We start from the raw sequence: 20,719 nt of genomic DNA on the forward strand, positions 1-20,719 counted from the left end.
GGTTCATGGAGTGAGTGGTACCAAAATAGGAAGGGCTACCATTCCATCATCTATTTTGAACACAATCTCACTGTACTGCCCCCTTCTACATGGCAGGATGCCCGTAGTCACATTACAGTGAGTGGAAATTTTAACTATAGTTACATAATTAGTTGTACTTTGGAAAATATATTACTTAGTACTACACCACCCTTCCTTTGTTCTGTCCCTTTTTCCTCCCCTTTTTGTTTTATCTTTTCCAGGTGATACAGACTTCTAACTTGAGTTGTGGCTCATGATACCTATACATAACCCTACAGGAGCTGTCGAAGAAATGTACAATACTGCCCTGTCCCTCACATGACTGTCATCATGACTGTATGCTGAAATCCCATTTCCATGGCCTGGATGAGAAGGCAGGTGGCCTTCAGTATGACCCGCTACTTCATGCAGGATTTTTACCATGTATTGCATTCTGCACAACATGCTCATACACCAGTCTGGTGGTGAATTGCCCCATGATAGCAGTGCAGCTCCTGCTAAATATCCTTCCACAAGTCACAATAACCTTGATGGCCAGCTGTCAGCAGTACTAATGGACACAATGCATGGCTGAATGCAGCACAGGGTGATCTGGGCAGCTGCCTAGGGCCCAGTCTATTAAAAAAGGTACTGCTATCCACTTAATTCATAATTTGTGAGTGCTATACATTGCAAACAATATCCTCTGTGTACTTGTGAGTAACTTGCTACGAAACAATAACATGCAAGCAATATAAGGCTATGAGCTTTTAAAGAGCTGCTTCCTGTTGTGGATGGTTTGATTCCCCCAGCCTTCATTTTTCTTCTGTGTGACTCTGCCAATTTACTTCACCAAACAGTACTCTTTGGCTGCTCTTGCAAAGGAACACTGTTGTCTTTTGGGCTGCCCCAGGCCTGTTAGCAAATGCTTTCCTATGTGAAAGCTAAAAAAAAAATTAAAAAAAAAAAATAAAAAAGAAAGGGTGGAGCTTGGTTCTAAATTTGACAGGAGGAGTGCAACAAAAAGTCTCCCACTGTAAGGAAGAAAAGGCTGACAAGAAAACAGTACATTAGTTTAGTCACCTGCTGTGAGCTATCAATCACATGCATATAATGGGTCAAATTACCCATAGCTCTTTGACAGCTAGGAAAGGTAGGTGTGAAGGGGAGGGGAGATACCTTGAAGAACTAGATTTCAGCCTTCACAAAAGAAATCAAGTTAACATTTTTAAGAAGAGCAATAAAATGCACTTTTCAATTATGTTCTGTAGCATTTGCATTGCTTGTGTTTGAAGTAGTCATTGAAAAAAGGATAAAATTTTAACCAAAAGTAGGTGACTATAACACAACAGTGAATGCCTGTAAAATCAGTCCACTGACAGGAGCGTTAGGGAAAAAGTGGCAGACATGATGCAATTTTTTGGAGACAAACAATGCATTCTGGGATACTTAGAGGCAGACTGAACAATCAGAATTATTTCAATATGCCAGACCCCATGTGGTCAGAGTCAGAAATTGCATATAAAAATATCTAAAAAGCTCTAAACAGTCCCAGAGTGGTGTTAAAATGTAGGAAACACCAAACCATGATGAAATAAATATGTTTTTTGAGTCTGTGTGTGTGGTTCTCCTTTAATAGTACTATTTTAATAGTGCATGATTTTCTTTGCATGTTATAAAGTAAAGTACCTTTCAGTTATTTTTAATGTAATAGGAATAGTAATGGAAATAGGTGTTCCTTTTTTTTTTCTTTCTCCCTTCTCTCTCTTTCTCTCCCCTTGTTCAGTTTTAAGAAATATAGGCATTGCAATGTAAAAAAAAGATCTGGATAAAAGAGCACGACAAAAGAAAAAAATAGTGTGCTTTTTCTCATTCTTGCATAGGGAAATGATTGGGTTAAGGCCATTAGCTTAATCTAGTAACAAATTTTAATGGAAAGCAAGTAAATGAAAAAGAATATTGAATATTATAAGGCTTTTTTTCTAGTGAACAGTTTTGTGTCTGGTTCTCATGTCTCTAGCAGACAATCCGATAAAAAGAAATGCCTTGGAGAAAATGTTTTTAAAAGCATTCAAGTGTTTTCCAAGCTGAGCAAGCTATAAGACAAAGCCAGACAGCAGTTAATAGAACCATAAACTGTACCATGTATCTTAGCATGGATAATCCTTATTTTAGGTTATCTCAAGTGTGTGTGTGTGTGTGTGTGTGTGTGTGTGTGTGTGTGTGTGTGTGTGTGTGTGTGTGTGTGTGTGTGTGTGTGTCAGGGGTGGCTTGTCCTATCAGACTGCTGGACTGCAGCCCCCCCACCTAGAAAAAAAAAAATATCTGTTAAGCAAAAAATTCATGACTGCCTTACCGGCAGTCCGGATAGGGACAAACTGGTACCCAGCAATCATTGCTGCGAGATACCAGGATTCCGTGCATTGACAACCACACCACACAGAGGAGCTCTGGACTGCTTCAGCCACAGTCAGAGCCAATGAGAGGACTGAGCTGCTCTCGCAGGACTTGCAAGACTTTTTCAGTGCGCGGGCTTCGGTCACAGAATTCTGGTAGGTGAATTAGCAGGAGCATGCAGGAGTACTGGGTCACTGATCGGTCATTTGGGCTGACAGATTTACTAGCATACTAGGTTGCTGAAGGATTACTGCAGTACCGGGTGGGATTTAGTCGCTGATCGTTCGTTCGTTGGGCTGGTAGGAGTGTGCAGGAGCTGATCGGTGTGTGTGTCGCTGATCGTTCGTTGGGCTGGTAGGAGCTGATCGGTGTGTGTGTCGCTGATCGTTCATTGGGCTGGTAGGAGGTGTGTGTGTGTGTGTCTGTGTGTGTGTGTGTGTGTGTGTGTGTGTGTGTGTGTGTGTGTGTGTGTGTGTGTGTGTGTTTGTGTGTGTGTCTGTCTGTGTGTGTAAAATGCCCCAGTTACTATATACTGGTGGCTAGAGAGAACAAATGGTGGTGGGTAGAGATACCCAGGCTTGAACCCTGTACCTTGTATGCAGGTGTTAAGGACCTGAATTCCCTAACCACCACCATTTATAAAGAAAATTGCAGATTTTTGCCTCATATTTGATCTGATCTGTTCCTCATAATATCTGTGTTTTTTAAATGTTGCAATGCTTGATATTTGATGGTGCAGTGGTAGTATTGTTGCTTCACAGCTGCAGGTTCTCAGGTTTGATTCTTTGCTGGGGTGCCTTCTGTGTGGGGTCTGCATCTTCTCCCTGTGTTTGTGTGGGTTTGCATTTGTGTCCTATGGTACTTACAAAGACATGAATGCATTATTTCTTCCTGGGCCTCTGCTGAAAATTGTTTTTTTGTTCCAAGTCAGATTGTCCTGATTAACAAATGTTAAATAAAATTGACAGGCATTTGAATTTCAGACTTCAGGTTTCTGAATGTTTAATTCTGTACATATTTGATGGTGCATGGTAGACTTGTTGCCTCACAGCTATAGGTTTTCTGGTTTGATTCTTGGCTGGGGTGCCTTCTGTGTGGAGTCTGCATCTCATCCTTGTGTTTGTGTGGATTTGCTCTGGTGTCCTGCAATTTTACAAAGACATGTGTCTGCAGTATTTCTCCCTGGGCCTCTGCTGAAAATTGTTTTTGTTCCGTCAGAAGTAGAATTCACAGGGATTTGTATTTCAGACTTCATATTCTTCAGAAAATACATAATAACACAACCTTCTATTCTAGCAGTTTTGTAAGTTTATAAGATGAATATTTGAAATTTGTCCTTATTTTTGGGACCGTATTACCCCATTATTGGTTTTGTCCAGGTTTTTTGTGCTAAGGTTGACAGCTATAGCAAGAACTGAATTCACTGAATATCTTTTGAGGGCTGTATTCCCTCATTACTGAGTTTGTCCAGGTGTTTTGTGCTAAGAGGTTGACAGCTATGGTGAGAACTGAATTCATTAAATGATAGCCATTTAAGTTTCAGTCTTCCTCTCTTTCACAAAGCAGCTGATCTGGTGTAGTGGTATGTTGCTCTGACTCTTTTGTACAGGGACCTTGGCAGTAAAATGTATGGTGGTAACACAGCATTTTATTCTAGCAACTTTCCAAGATTATACAAGCAATGTTTAATGTGTCCCTGTTTTTTGGGCTTTTGACCCCCCCCCCAATAAATTTGACTTTTTCCAGATTTCTTGTGTTGCGAAGTTGAGATGCAGTTGAGTATTGAGTAGATTTTACAAGGAGCTGAGAGCTGCAGGGGAAGAGAAGTTTAGTGCTGCTTATGGTAAGTCAGCTTGCATTGTTAATAGCACAACAGGTTGTGTACTTGTTTTTGATGCAGATGGTTGTTGGTTCTACTCCCACAAGGGGTGAATGCTGCCATACTGAAAAAAGTTAAGATACTAACTATGAGCCTGTTATCGGTTTGCTATCCATTTCCTATTGCAATATTACTAGCTTATCATTTTTAATGTAATATAGGCAATTTATTCCTCAGGGGCATTAGACACTTTATTTTTCGATGAAACCCTGAAATATAAAGGTGTTTGCTAGCAGCAACCTCTTCATTAGTTACAGATTTATTTAATGTGGAATTATTTGGATGACTTTTTTACTTCTTCAGAGATTGTGCATATTTACTGATAATGGTGGACTGTAGAATTGTGCATATTTACTGATAATGGTGGACTGTAGAAGTTTGAGTAGACTTTTATGATGGAAATGTTCTGAACTGGGCAGTTTTGTCATTATAGGTGCATGCATTTTGTTTCATTGTTTACTGGAAAGATGTTCTGAATTGGGCAGTTCTGCCACTGGTAAAATGTATTTTCTTTGAATGTGGGTTTCAATGCTGTTTCAATGAATGTGAGTTTCAAGGGCAGAAAAGTTTTAATGCTAAGTTTGTTTAGCAGATGTCTTAGTGTTTGTGTTGTAAAATGCAAAATAAAACTTTCAAATGAAGTCCAAATCATCATATAAGTAAATCAGTATGCACATTAGTGTTTATGGTAAATGGAGTGAAATAGCCAAGTAATGGATCATTGGAATGGCTGCAGGGGGAGGCTCCATTCGACCAAGATTTTGTGAGGGGTAAGGGTGGCAAACTTAAAGACTGCCCCAGCTGAACTACACCTCCCAAATGTCCAGATTTTCAAAGAATGAATAGATTTTTGCTTCTTATTTTTGGTTTGTTCCTCATAAAATTTGTGGTTTTCTGGCAAATCATTTAGGAATTAAGTCACTAAATAATGACACACTGAGTTTCAGACTTCCTAACCTTCAGAAAAATGCATGCTAAAGTAAGACCTGTTGTTCTATCAACTGTCTCAGTTTATACAAGAGCAATTTTTAGTACTGTTTATATGTTCCCCCAATATATTTGGCCTTGTCCAGATTTATTGCATTAACAGGTTGAGAGATGCATGCAAATAAATTGCTTTATAGAATTAGGCATAGCCAAACCTCTCAACTATCCCTGATTTTGGCTCAAAATGTTGCTCTTCCCCCTAGTAATCCCTCCACAAAATAGCAATTTTGGAAGAAAACGTGTAGGGTTTACAATTAAGAAATAACTGTAATAATCAGAGTTATAGATTACGTTTATTTCAGAAATGCATGTAGATTCTTTTATTTTGTCAGCTGCTCAAGTTAGCAGTACTAAGATTAAAGTGTCCCTTCTTTGACAGGTCCCCAGCTGTATTGTGTAGCTATTTTATATTTTTACATCACATTTTTGGTCCATTTTTCATAAAATTGTGTTTTTTTTGGCAAAATTGTGGGTTTTTTGGCAAATTAGTGACAAATCATTAAAGACTGAAGTTAGAAAATAATGACAGACATTTGAGTTTCAGATTTCATACCATTCAGAAAATTCATACTAATGCAAGACCTATTCTATTATCTTTCTAAGTTTATAAGAGCAATATTTAAAAATTGTCCTTATTTTTGGGCCTTTGTCCCACTTCTTTGTATGGCTTTGTCTAGATTTCTTGCTCTGAGGTTGAGAGGTATGACAAATGTGTCAGGGCCATCACAGTCAGCCAGAGACATTTCAAATTGTGACACACTTCTTGCATCCCACTCCCCCATGTAGTGACTCTGGATGTGTCGAAGCAAGGCAAGGAGTAGTTATGCAGTGTAAATGTGCAGAGTATTACCTCCATCCAAGGTAGACACAAGTACTAGAGTGGCTTTTCATCTTTCCTTGATTTTTGCAGAATGATCTGGTTTCTGTCATATTTTATGTACTGTTGATTTATGCTTATTACTCAAAGTGCCTGTTGCTCTGTGTTTAAGTAGCAATACTTTAATGACCATCAGGTAAGCTTGGCTGAGATCGTAAGATGCAACTAAGCTTTAATAAGCATACTGTTAAAGAATTGCCAACATTGAAAGCCTTTCTGTTGTTGCCATGTAGAGAATACTTAACTAGATAATGTATAAGCCTTGGGTATTGAAATGCATACAACAGTATTTGTAATAAAGGACAGATTACATTATTTTAAGAAGCTCATTACACTTGGAGACTTCCAGTCATCTCTGCAGGCTTTACCCGTAAACTAAACAGAATGCCAACTGTGTGGTCCATAACCTGTACAGTAATCCTTTTAAGCAATGTATCTTGAGCTTATTTCTTGTTTGCTTTTCATTTTTTACTTTAATTATGTTTTCCCCATGAAACAAGTAGATAGTTGTCAGGCAGCAGGTCTTTTGTTGGATAACAAAGTGGGGGCATCAGACATTTCTACTTTCAGCATGTTACTTGGTACTTTAATAAAGCTGAATATAAATTATAATTAAAACTGCAGTGCAAGAACTGGTTTGAGCTGAGTGCTACTTGATTTTGACTGGCATTCCATTAATGTATTTAAAAAGTAATTTATTTTTTCAGGCCTCACAACTTTTTTGTTTCCATCTAGATATTAAGTAAGCTGTCATGCAGTCAATGCACTAAAACATTTTTATTCTTCTACACTTCATTTTGTCTTGATTGGACTCTCATAATGACGGTTTGGCACCCAGGGCAGTGTATTTAGTTAGTTTTTGTGGTTTTGAGCATAGCCCCTCCCCTTTCTAGTTGGCCACACCCCTTCCCATTGACCCCACCCATTCAGCTGTCTCCTGCAGCCCCCCTTTGATTTGAAGTCACCAGCTGCCACTGGTGTGTGTGTGTGTGTGTGTGTGTGTGTGTGTGTGTGTGTGTGTGTGTGTGTGTGTGTGTGTGTGTGTGTGTCAGTTTGGAATATTTGTTCCTATTAGGAGGGTAAAATTTAATATTTGAAGATGTGTTATTATTAAGTTAATAGGTTTCAGGAGTATTGGGGGTGTGTTTCTATTTTTGTTTGAGGGTTTTCAATAAAACAAACAGTTCTGTAAGATGTGACATAGGTTCAAATGGAGTTGACAGGGAAAAAAACAGTATAAAAGATTAACTTGCCAAATAGTACTTGCCTGTAACACAAAGGCTGAAACTACACATTTAACAAAAAAGCTGTTTATTTTTATGTTTTATTTATTTTACATTTGTTTACTGGGAATGTCCGACTTGGAACAAAGCCAATTTTCAGCAGAGGCCCAGGGAGAAACACTCCAGATGCATGTTTATACATAAAAGGTGAGAATAATAATTTTTCAAGAATATGATGCTTTCTGTAATGTCTTTAAACATTAATTGTCTCTGATAAATACAAAAAAGAAAGAATAGTGAACTATATTAAAAAATGTAGAGTGCAAATAGCTATGCAACAGAAGACACACTTGGAAAGAACTGAACTTATGTATTTGTTAAAGAGAGGTTTTCATGATGGTTATTCAATGGAATACCTAGGGGAAAGGAAGAGAGCAGTACTTATATTAATTGCAAGAGGACCTCCAATAGTGGGATAAAAAAAGACAGTAATGGTAGATTTGTAGTACTAAGAGGCTAATGTCACGGGAAGACGATTACACTGGCATCTATTTATATTCCACTGAAAACTGCTATAATGGAAATTAAGAACATTCTGGGAGAAATAATCCGCTTTCTGCAAGGAAAATTACTTACAGGTGGGGACTGGAATTTGATTTGGAACAGTGAAGATGTGTTTAGGGGGCCCAGAAGGGAAAATATAACAAAGGAGTGTAGATTTTAAAGAATTTTTGAAAATATTTGGCATGGAAGATGTGAATTCTATACTAGGAGTTTGGAGTGAATTTACATATTATTCCCCAAAACACAAAATCTGGGCTAGGCTAAACATAATTTACATTTCACAGGAATAAGTAGATTTAATTGAAGGTCTTCACACAAACCCAATCACTATTTCAGATCATGTGCCAATAATAACCAAAATAAAAACACATGTAATTAAATAAAAATGAGACATTAGCACTTTCCCACATATCTTTTGAAAAGATGGGAATTTAAGGAATGATTAGTAGAAATTATTCAGGAGTTATTAGAGAAGATAGAAATATAGCTAGGGAGTGGGATAAAATTGAAGTGGAGTTTAAAAACAGGGTGGAAATAAAAGAAAAGGAGATATGGATAAGAAGTAACAAAAATTATTTAGAGGGACTGAAAAATGTTAAAGTATTGTAAAATGGGGGAATCTCATAGAAGAAGAGGAGCAACTGCAGAATGCTAAACAGAAAACAATGGATTACCTCAATAATGTACATGAGTTTAGAAAGATTACTGTTAAGCAACTGCTTTTTGATAATAAATCTAGAGCACAAAAACTTTTAGCACAATGACTCAGGTGACAGAAAGTAGAAAGGGCTGTCACCAAGCTTAGGGTACCTATAACAAGGAAGATAACAAGGGATTTTGTAAAAGTATTAGAAATATTTGGCAATTGTATGAAAGGCTGCATAAAGCAGAGAAATATGAAAATCAAGAAAAGGTACAAATGGGAATGTTTATGGAAGAATTAAGTATGCCAAGGTTAGAGGCAAAGGAGGCTCAATTACTAACAGGATAGGAGGAGACGAGATAAAAATGGTGATGTATAACCAACCTACATGAAAGTCCCCAGGAATAGATGATATTCTTGTGGAAATTTGGAAGCTAGGAGGGAAGAAACTGATAAAAATCTTTAATGTTTTGTTTAACAGTATTTTATGTAAGAGGAGAAGTACCAACATCCTGGAAGAAAGCAGTGGTAACTGTAATACCTAAAGAGGGTAAACACCCATCAGATCCAGCTTCATACAGAACGATTTCAATCCTAAAGCATGATCATAAAGTGTTTGTGTCTATAATGGCTAAAAGAATGGGTAAAGTGATGCTACAATAGATAGATAGGGATCAATGTGGTTTTGTGAAGGGAAGGCAAACATTTGACAACATAAACAGAATAGTGATGATTCAGAGTGAAGCCGAATGTAAGAAAATACCACTGTTGGTGGGTCTTGATGCAGAATTTGACAAAGTAAACTGGGACTTTGTGAGCACAGCAATGGAAGTATTTGCATTCCCTGATAAAATTATACAGTTGAATAGAAGGATATATGCGGGATCATAGGTGAAAATTAAAGTAGGTGGGGTCCTCTCAGATAATTTCTGCTTGAGCAGAACCAGGCAAGGGTATCATCTTTCCCCTTTGTTATTTGTATCATATTTAAAACTATTGGCAAAGAAAATAAGGGACTCAGAGATTCAAGGATATAACTTGTATGGTAGTCAAGAAAAGATGGCTGTATTTGCAGATGATATTATTTTATACCTGACAAAACCAGAAAGGGACATACTGAGACAGTTTCAATTGTTTTTGGTATACAAAATCAATGAAGCTAAAACAAAGGCAATACTGGTACATTATGTACCTACACATGAATTGGTTCATCAATAACCATTTTTACGGGGACATGATAAAATTAAGTATTTAGGAGTATGGATTAAAATGATTCCAGTGTGGCAGCTAAGGATATGTGCGAAGAGACTAAACAAAAGAAAATACAAAAATTGAGAAAATGGAAACTCTGTTATATGGATATTGATAGTAAGATACAAGCTGTTAAATGTTTTTAATCCCTTTAGTCTTATACACAGGTCAGGCATATTTTTATCAACCAGAGAAGTTGTGGATAACAATTAATAAAGAGCTGAAGGATTTTATTTGGGAAGGGAAGAAGACAAGAGTCAAGTGGGATACGCTTATTCTTCCAACAGAGCAAGGTTTATTGGGATTATCTGATTTGAAAGGGTATTTTGGAGCAACACAATTAAGGCTCCTATACATACCACAACCAGTAAACTATAATTCAAAGTGGAAAGATGGAAAGAGATGATGATGAAATGTGTGTGTGTGTGTGTGGGGGGGGGCTCAAGAAACAAGGAGCGACTGGGATTTTGGATGCAGACCTTTAAGGAGAATAACAATAATCATACAGAATATTATATTCATAAAGTAGCAGAAAGTATTCTAAGAACAAAACCAACATTGGAATGGAGAAAGGCAATTCTGCTGATAGGCATGACTTCAATTAGGGATACAGACAATAGGCAAGAGGGTGCAGGAATTTATTGGGGTAAACTGGCAAAGGAACCACGATACTGAGATAAATAACTAGAGAGGGAAATGTAATAGAATGGGGAGACACCAATAACTTATTTGAACTGAAGGTTAGAGATTGCCCTCCCTATCAAGGATTATTATCAGAGTATGGGCAAAGAGAAAGAAATAGGAGGGTCCTAAACAAAAGACCAGCACTAGTAGAGGTTTAAGTAGAATCTAGAACAGAAGTTGCTGTAAAGAAATGAACAATTAGTAAAGCATATAAAATATTGCACGATAAGTATAAGAATCAATCAGAGGAGGTTAGAAAGGATTGGGAAGAAAGATTGGATAAGCAATTCACAAAGAAACAATGGGGAATTTATGTATGTCTCCCAAATATGCAACAAAGTATAGAAGATTTAGGATCTTTGCTTGGAAGCATTTACATAGGTATTTTTATACCCCAGGTAGACTGCAAAGAATTTTTCCTCAGGTGGACAACAAATGTTGGAGGTGTGATGGGGGAGAAAGAGGTAACTAGGAACTTTTTTTCTGGGAATGTAATGAAATGGTACCCTTTAAAGATTCACTGCAGACTACTCCATCATAAATACTGGGTGAGCAAAATGGTGTAACTAGGGAAATGATTTTTTTGAGCTATGAAACGGAATTGGAATTGTCCAGACATAGTAAGGCCTTGCTGAGTCTAATTATGGTGGCTGCCAAAAAACAATTACTAGAAAAAGGAAATCAAAATCTAAACCAAATTTACTAGAAGTATCAAAGATGGTAACAGAAATAAAACAATTGGAACTGGGATCTTTAGGAAAGGGTTGGAGGAAATTACATAGGAAAAAATGGGAAGTGTGGGATCAATACATGCAGAGGTGGAATGAGGTTTAAAAGAAGGCAAGAACTGAAGGAGCTATGTAATGGTTGACTGACAATGACTGGATATATTATAAGTAATGTATAATGTTTGCAGCTACAGATGTGTCAGCGTGGTTTGTAATGTATAATATTTTTAACTGAAATTGTGTTGGTATGGTTTATTTTCATTTATATAAATGTAACATTGCCTATGTCATATGTGATCATTTAATAAAGTTGTTTCTTGTTTTAAAAAAAATAATCCTTCAGCCTGCCCAGCTCTTACTACAGTTCTCCAGACTTGTACTCCACAATGTCCCCAAAGGTCAAATGATAATCAACTCCTCATCATACACAAACCAAAAAACTTGGAAGGCACTCCCTATTCTCTGACATGGTATCAAGAAACCTGGAACTCACTGCCTGTAACAATTAGTCATTACCCAACCTCCACATGTTTAAAATGCCTTTACAAACACCCCTAATTCGGGACTCTGCTCATGCTCCACAGCAGGTTAGTCCCACCTTGTAATCCATTTTTCTCCTTCACCTTACCTCTATCTTCAAACCACAGTGTTATTGCTCATCCCATCCTCTCCCTTCACCATCATCCAGTTATTATTATCATCTCCATTTTTCTGATCTACTATCCCTCTCTACTACCATCTCCTGTTCCACTACTGCACATCATACTCACTTGCTATGTTACCAAAGTGTATACCCTCCAAATACTCATTTGTAATTTGAAAATATCTCTTTCTCTATTAACTTTCTACAGAATCTGTCTTCTCATGTACATGCATATACCTTTCTTTACTAACCAACCCTTTACTCTCTCTTCTCTGACACTCTTCATCAAGTAACAATCCTTTTCGCAACTAAACACTGCTGCTTTTTATCTCTTTTGAATTCATGTAGTTTCCCCACTTATCACACCTTTCTCTTTCTCTCTCTCTCTCCCCATCTCCACCTATTCTCATTTAAACAAGTTAACCTTAGTTCTCTCACTTTGGTTATTCTGTACTATTATTGTATTATACTTGTAAAAATGACAACCTTTATAACTCAGTTATATTATATTGTAGTTGTAAAAATGATGATCCTTATCAAATGTTTATATTTGCTATATCCTACAGTTTTGTTTTGTTTTCGTGCAGTATGTTAGAGCTGTTCTCCCCAGGGCTCCATAGCAAATGAGTTATTGTCCAGTCAGACCTTCCTGGTAAACAGCTGTCAATAAATAAATAAATTACAGCTAAGGCTACTGCAGCATTGGTCTAATGATGAAGAATATCCAAGTAGCTGGAACCCTGGTCCATTATACCACTGGTAAGTGCTTTCAATTTTTCGTTCTTTAACTAAAAGTAAAAGAACACTTCACCTGCTTCTAAGAGTCTTAGGAGTGATAGAGGAACAAATTAAACAAGCTTGAGTATCATCTTCTTCCCCTGGGTAGATGAGACAAGATATGTGGTGATCTCTGTTAAGGTATTTGTTGCCACATGAACACCTTCCATTTCTAGATATAAATTATGACAGAAAAATGCACTTGTTTTTAGAAAACAATTGGAAGATGGTCTCTCAAGGTACTTATCTGCCCACTTTTAGCCAACTTCTGAACCTACAAAATTGGAGCTGTATCAAGACTTGGCAGTTGCTTTGACAGCAAGAAATTTCTGAAGTTTTGGTGCCCATACATCTGGGTTTTTTTCCAGCTTGGTTTTGAGCTGTAACAATTGTGCAGGCACATGGAAGGTACCCTAAAGTTTTGGAAACTGTCTGGATGTCAAATACTTAGCAGAATATATTCCATATAGCTTAGGCTACTGCAACAGCGATCTAATGATGGACATCTTGCATGCCTTCTGTGCTACTATGGTCAATTGTTTTCATCAAGATTATGATATGATTGAATGACATTTAAATGCCCAAAAAGTAGAATAGGAATGGGGAAAATCAGTTTTGGACAATTAAGATATTAAATCTATTATTACAATTGGTGACAAATTTAGATATTCTCATTTACCATTTAGAAAAGATGTATGGATTAAGGCTAATGTGGTATTAAACTATTGTGAAACTGACCTCATCTTGAATGGTTCAGTCCAGTCATGCACCTGCTGAGAGGTCACTACGGATTTGATCAAAGAAGCCTCTGTTAATTAAGTTCCAAAACTGAAATTTTTGTCAAGAAGATTATGTCATCATTAGTAGGGAGTTAACTAACTGCGACTGTATGATGCCATGAGCCAAAACACTATTACTGAAGACTGGGACACATTTTATGAATGTATCTATTCATTAATTGATACTTATGTTCCTTATAATAGGACAATTGCACAAAGTAAGAAAGGTAATGTGTGGTGGACTTTGAAGATGGATAAGCTTAATAAAATGAAGAGAAAATTATGGTTAATGTACAAGAGCTGATGAAAAGTGAATAACAAAATTAAATACCAGAAGAAAAGGACTAGCTTCAGGAGTTTGATGAGAACTAATAACAATTTTGAACTTAATTTGGCCCTGCAGACTGCTTATAATAAAAAAAAAACTATTTTTGGAGCCCTGAGATATTACAGAAAAGATCCACTCAGCGGTATTACTCTGATTAAGGATGATGCTTTGATTAAAAAATAAAACTGAGTTAGTGACTCTTTTTGCAAAGAAATGTTTAGCTTTGTGTTAGAGTACAATGTTGAATAAACTTGATCTCTATGACTGTAGAGAACCGTGCCCTGTAGTAACCCACAGAGGAGGACTTCAGAAAATTAATAAAACCCACTATAGCAGCACAGCTAGATTGTCTAAGTGGGTTATTTTTCTCAAATGTTATTGTGTCTGTTACACTATCTTGCAACAAAAGTTCAGAAATGTCTTGCCATCAAACTAGCAAGTCAACAGACTCTTCAAATAGGATTTGTATGTCAAATATTTTCATCAGCTTTAGTTGTCCCCATATCTAAGGGTGATGCCACAAATACATTGGATAACTATAGTCCCATAAGTTTGACATGTATTATTGGGAATTGTTTTGAAATAATGCCTTCTGTATGAATGGCTGGGGATTTAAAACCAGATTTGGATATTAATCAGTATGGTTTCTGTGAGGGGCGATCCTTATAAGAATATAAGAGAAGCTGTTGTTATGGGTCTATCCATGGGTGTGGTATAACTAGATCTTACTCAGGCATTTCATTTCACACAATGAGATCATTATGGATCCAGGAGCTCCTTGAGAATGGTCCTAGCAAAGCCTGTCCTGAACTTGGAAAAGGAATCCAGCTTTGTAATGCTTTGTAAAAGTATGCATAGAGGACCATGTAGCTGCTTCTAGAATGCTTCTAGCATCCATCCCATTTCAGTATGCCATCAAAGAAGATAAAGTTCTGGTAGAGTGTACCTTAATACTGCCTGGAACTGATTTATCAAGGTGGATTCAGACAAAGGAAATAGCAGAGTACCACCACCTGGAAATTGGCAATTTAGACACAGGACATTATCTTTTTATTTTTGCCCCATGATAATAAATAAACAAATCACAAGCTTTTCTAAAGGATCTAGGTCTGTCAAGATAGTACCCAAGCTGCCTGTATATGGCCAAAGTATACAGAATCCATTTTCCTTGTTTTTTCAGATCCAGATATAAAACTGGGAGAGTAATGGCTTGATCCAAGGCAAACACTGAAACCACTATGGGCATAAAGAAGGATTTGTTCTTAATGTGGCCCTGTCCCTATGGAATATCAGATACGGCTCACCCACCATGTAGTCTTACAACTCTGATATTCTTCTTGCAGTTTTCAGAGCGATGTTGAGTATAGCTTTCAAATTCATGAACTTCAAGTCAGCCTGAAGAGCAGGTTCAAACTGAGACACAATTAACTCTTCCATCACAAAGTTAACATCCCAAGGGCAAGAAACCTGCTTATGAGGAGATCTCAGGTGTAAAACTTCCTTCAGAAACTGTTTAACCACAAACAGAGGAGGATCCAAGGTCAGACACTACAGTAAGCAATGCCAGAGAATACTAACTCACACAAATATTTCAACACCAGTGAAGGACCCTGGTTATTGGCTAGGTACCAACTAGAACATTTTTTCCCTTTGCCAGTATATGATTTTCTATTAGTAGGTGTCCATGATTCATTTAGTGCCTGTTGCACATCCTCATGAAATAAGTGCCGAAAATGTATCAAAACTGAATCATCCAGGCAGTTAGTTAAAACTCCTCCGGTCTTGTGTGAGTAGGACCAGACTATGAGGATGTTTGTGGAAATTACCCTTGGCCATTTCCATAAGAAGGGAGAATCAATGTTGCCTGAGCCAAAAAGGAGCCTCCATCTGAATCTTCAGAATTGCTTTAAATATGATGGAAAAGGTAGAAATCCATAACAGAAAATCGCCATCCATGGAAATGAAAATCATCTTTTTTCCAGGCATGCTTCAAGAAGCCCTGGTGCAAAATTTGCTTAGTTGTCTGTTTTAAAAGGTAGCAAACAAACCTATTTGTTGTGCTTTCCACCACTGGATCAATTCCTGAAAGATGCTCCCCTTAATTTTTCATTGATGAGGGCCTGTCCTGGAACTGCTCAGCTTGTCTGCCACTACATTTTGCTCCGACAGAATGTAAGATGTTTGGAAGGTCAGGTATACTGTAAAGCTACCTCCAAAGCTATCATAACTAGCCTGCATAGAGGGCAAGATCTGGTACTCCCTTGCTTGCTTATGTACTGCAGCACTGTGGTATTGTCTGTTATCACCTCTAGAAGTCCCAGGGGCCAGATATGATGAAGATTTCATGGCATGGATCACAGCCAGCATCTCTTTGACATTTATGTGCTTTTGTCTGTCTGAAGAATTTCACAGGCATTGCACCTTTACCCACTTGGAAACTGATCCTTGAGCAAAGACATCTGTGGTAAGAGATTGGCTTGGGGTCTGAGGAGAGAAAGGGAAACCTGGCTTCAGCTGTATTTGATGTCTATACCAATTCCATTACTTTTTACAAAGTCTAAAACTGGAATGTGATACTCCAGAAAATGCAAATGCTGGCCCATGTGTTTTTAGAAACCATTGAATCTTTCTAATTTGTAAGAGAACTGTAGAAGCCATGAATGCTAAGATTCTAGGAAATTCTCTTGTAAAAGCCCAAAACTGAATGGAAAAGCTCAAGAAAGTTTCCACATAAAAAAACAACTTCTCAATTGTCAAAAGAAGTGTCTAGTAGGCAACCGAGAAACACAATCCCATGTGATGAAGTCAAGGAGGATTTGTGTACATTTATCTGGAACCCCAGATTGTTCAGCAGAGACATAACCCAAGCTAAGGACTCTTGAGATCTGGGAGAAGACTATGAAAAGATAATTAAGTAATCTAAACAAGGAAATATGTAAAAGCAATTCAGTCTGCAATAAACTAAAACTAGGGTTAAAGATTCTGTAAACAGCCTTGGAGCTGTAGATAACCCCAAGGATAATGCAGAGAACTGATAATGTGACCCAGAGATAGATAATCTAAGAAATTTCCTAAAGCCTAAGGCTATGGGAATATGATGAAAAATGTCTTTTAGGTCTAATGTTACCATGAGATTCAGAGGAAAATGAGGGATAACAGATTCTGAAGGGACGCCATTTTGAATTTTGGTAATTCCAGAAACAGGTGTAGAAAATAAAGATCTAGTACTGATGTCCAAGTAGGCTCTTTCTTTTGTTCTTGAAATATTCTAGAATGGAAGTCTATGCCCCTTTGAATTAAAGGCAATGATTATGTGACTCTTAGGGTGTGTAAATGCTGCAGTACGTGAGGAAATAATTCTGTATGGTTCAGAAGGTGGGAAGGTATTCCTCTGAAAGGATGTTTTTGTATCCAGTGCCAAGTGTAACCCTCCTTAACTACTCTTATCACTCAAGAGTCTGAAAAAAAATCTGTAGCCAAAGAGAAATGCTGAAAGCCAGTTTCTGGGACAGATTTGTAGAGCTGTGGGTTAGGAGTTAAGGGAAGGGGGAAGAATGATGGCAGAGTCATTCTGAACTATTAGACTGTCCTTTGAAAGGACACTTTTCTTTTATTACTGTTCCCCTCCAGCCGGCTCTCTTCTGTTTCGCATTTCTCAGAATAAGGCATGCATTTTTTGTTTGGCTTTATATAAACAGAAGAAGACTTAAAAGATTTATAATGGGAAACCTGAAAATTTTAGACACTTCATGAATTAATTTCCTTCTTTCATCAAATTGTTTTAGAAGCTGGGTAACAGACATACCAAGCAGTCCCACTTTGTCTAAAGCAGAATCTAAAATTTCAGATTTTACCTTATCAACAAACTTTTGGTTATATACTCAGACATATCTCCTCAAAACTGTAACAGTATCTGCACAATCATGCACACTCTTCAAAGTATGTTTAGATACCAGAGAAAAGGTAAAAACAATAGTATTTAGAAAGGTGCTACCTTCTGCAAGACAACTGCAGAAAGCTCTCTCTGACTGTCCATATAACTTACCATAAAGTTTTACATGTATGCCTGATAATTAAGAATTATGAAAGCTAAGGTGGAAGAGAAAAACAGTATCTTACCCAAGTGTTCCAGTACTTTGCCTTCTTTGTCCCCAGGCAAAGGGTTGGTATTAAGGAGCAATCTGTTGCCAACTAGTGAGGGAACAGATATGAACAGATACTGCTGCTGTATCAGATCTAAGGTGAGAGAAAAGAAATGTATTTACTTTACATAGTTTGCCTGCTTTCTTACCCACGAATGGTTGGATATTAGGGTTGTTACAGGCTGCATTTAAAACAACTCCCAATGCTGGCAGAATGGGAGAAATGGGTGCAGAATGAGGCACATCAATTTGTTTCCATAAAAACTCCTCATTCATTCTGGCAGTGGTCTGATTAAAAGAAAATTCTTCCCCAGAAAACTGAGAGATACAGGTATCCTCTGAAGCTGAGATTTTGGTCTTGGCAATCTGTAGGAGAATAGGCCCTGTCTCTAAACAATATTAGAATCATCAGCCAGATTGTCCTCAGGAATTTATTTATTAATGCTGCCCCCAGGTAAAGGCTTTTGAGTACCAGGATTTACAGTATGTAACAAATGTCTAGCTAAGGTAAGGAAATCATTTTTTCTAACAGAACATTTCTTCAGAAGAACAATGTTTAACCTTTTTTTTTTTTTTTACAGGTACAACAATGGATGATTACTGATTCAGAGATGAAATGTCTTCATGTTCTAGATGTCTCTTCCCACAGTTACCCCAAGAAGCATCTCCTGGAGTAGTCTTTTGACCTAGAAACCATGGTTCTATCATGCCTGGTGCAGACACTGGAACAGCCAGAGAAGTGACTGACCCCCAGTTCATAGTGGTTGAAAGGACTACACTAGAAGAAGCCAGAAAGGTAAGTCAGTAGTCTGAGGAGCAACAAATGGCCACTGCAGGTTCACCCATCATCAGATAAGGCTTAGACTGAGTACACAGTGTCAGCAAGGACTCTTTGGTAAGTTGTTTTTTTTTTCCTTTTTAAGTGCAGGGGGGAGAAGAAGCAGCAGGACTGTAACAAGTCCACACTGTAGCCGAGGAGGAGGAGGTATCAAAGCCTGTATACATTGCTGGAACAAGCCATTTGGAATGTAAGTATTCATGAAGTTTTCAGAAGCAACACACACTATGTTACCCAGATTCTTCAAGAGTAAATGTAAAAGCAGCACACAGTGTTCCCTGTCATAATAGCCTTTTTAAATTTAGAAGCATACTGGCAGAAAAGAATGCAGGTAAGATGTCACAAAGTGTACACAAGCACTACAGGCTCACTACAATATCCTGCTTTTAGTCAGAAAATTCAAAGTTTACATAAGCAGTAAACATATTTCTGCAAAATAACACCCAAATAGTTCAATTTACCAAATATTAAAGACAGAGGTCCCTGATAAGAAACTTCCAATACTGAGAAAAAATGCAAAGTTTCTTAAAGGGGAAATACAGTTTTGGTTAAAAAAATAAAATAAAATAATATTTTCTTAAAAGGGCAATAGTTTATGTGTGTAAGGGTTCTCCCTATGGGGACTTATCTACCAGAAATTAAGTTTGTAGCTGATTGCTGCTCCTGAGAAGCCTCAGAGCTGCTTCTCATTGAGGCAGCAAGAAAGCACTGAGGAAAGATTCCCCCTTTGAGACTGGCCAATCAGCAGTCAGAGTGAATGTGTGAAAGGGAGCCAGACCTTTGCACAGCTGGCCAGATGTTGCATCCTGGGCAGGATACAACTCATATAGTTTAAAGGCTACTGCAGCAGTGAGAATGATGAACATCATAATAGCCAATTAGATGTACAAGTTAAAGGACTCTGCATCTTCGTTAGTGCAAAATGTGTTTCTGAAGCATATATTTGAAAGAAAGAAGCAAAATATTTGCTGAACAAAGTTAGCTGCTGTTGTGCTAAAATCATTTTGGACTTCAAGTTGCATTCTCTCTGATTTCTAATCCACAACTTTTGAATACTGGTTTACTAATTTATTTTAGCTTTTGTTAATCAGGTGTGTTGGTTGGTCTAAGGACTCTTTTCAGTCATGACCTGGGTCACTGGCAGAAATCAACATATATTACAAACAAGAAAGAACGGTCACAGGTTGAACATAAACATAAAAAGGTGTGAAAACAATTGCAATGACAAGTTACAAGTGAAAGTTAAAGAAAGCTAACAATGTAAATCTACAACACAGTGAGCTACAATAATAATGATAAATAACAATGACAAAGTAATAAAAGAAGCTTGTAGAAAATGATTCGGGGGAAATTGGGCAAAGCTAAGATCAATGCTAGTAGTAAGTACAATTGCGAAGACAGTATGAGTAGGAGAAAGAACTTGTAAACTGGAAAGGTTCAAGCAGAAGTTAAGGAAGTGCACTGTATGAATATAGGGAAGGAAGATGTCAGTTAATGCGGTTACATTCTTCCTAATTAGTAGCCTGTAAAGCAGCTGTCTAGTGTTTAAATGGGAGAAAAAAAAGCTTTTCAAATAAAAATAGAAAGCAGTATTTTGCCTTACATGTCCAGTTAAAATGATTTTCTTACACTTAAACTACTTTTGTTCTACCACTGAATACCACAAAGTCAGTACAGTAGTTAAATCACGCTGTAACAAATGTTTTGTGTGTGACTTGCCTCTCAAACACTGTAGCCTTGAACATGACAAGACAGCCCTCACAACTGGCAGAGCTGCAGTGGTAAACACCTTAATCAGTGATGTAAGTGTGAATAAGTTAGAGGATGGACTTGGAATAAAAGCTTAAGGTTGGTTTATGTACTGAACTATTGGAACTATGTTAAAGTACTTAACAATAAGATTATGTTATACAACATACATTTTTAATAAAAGAAAGAAATTGACTTTTAGCTTAGATTCTAAATAAAAAGTCCACTAG

Source organism: Protopterus annectens, chromosome 5.part0 (assembly GCF_019279795.1).
Source record: "Protopterus annectens isolate FY-2018-M chromosome 5.part0, PAN1.0, whole genome shotgun sequence".
NCBI classification, from domain to species: domain Eukaryota; kingdom Metazoa; phylum Chordata; order Ceratodontiformes; family Protopteridae; genus Protopterus; species Protopterus annectens.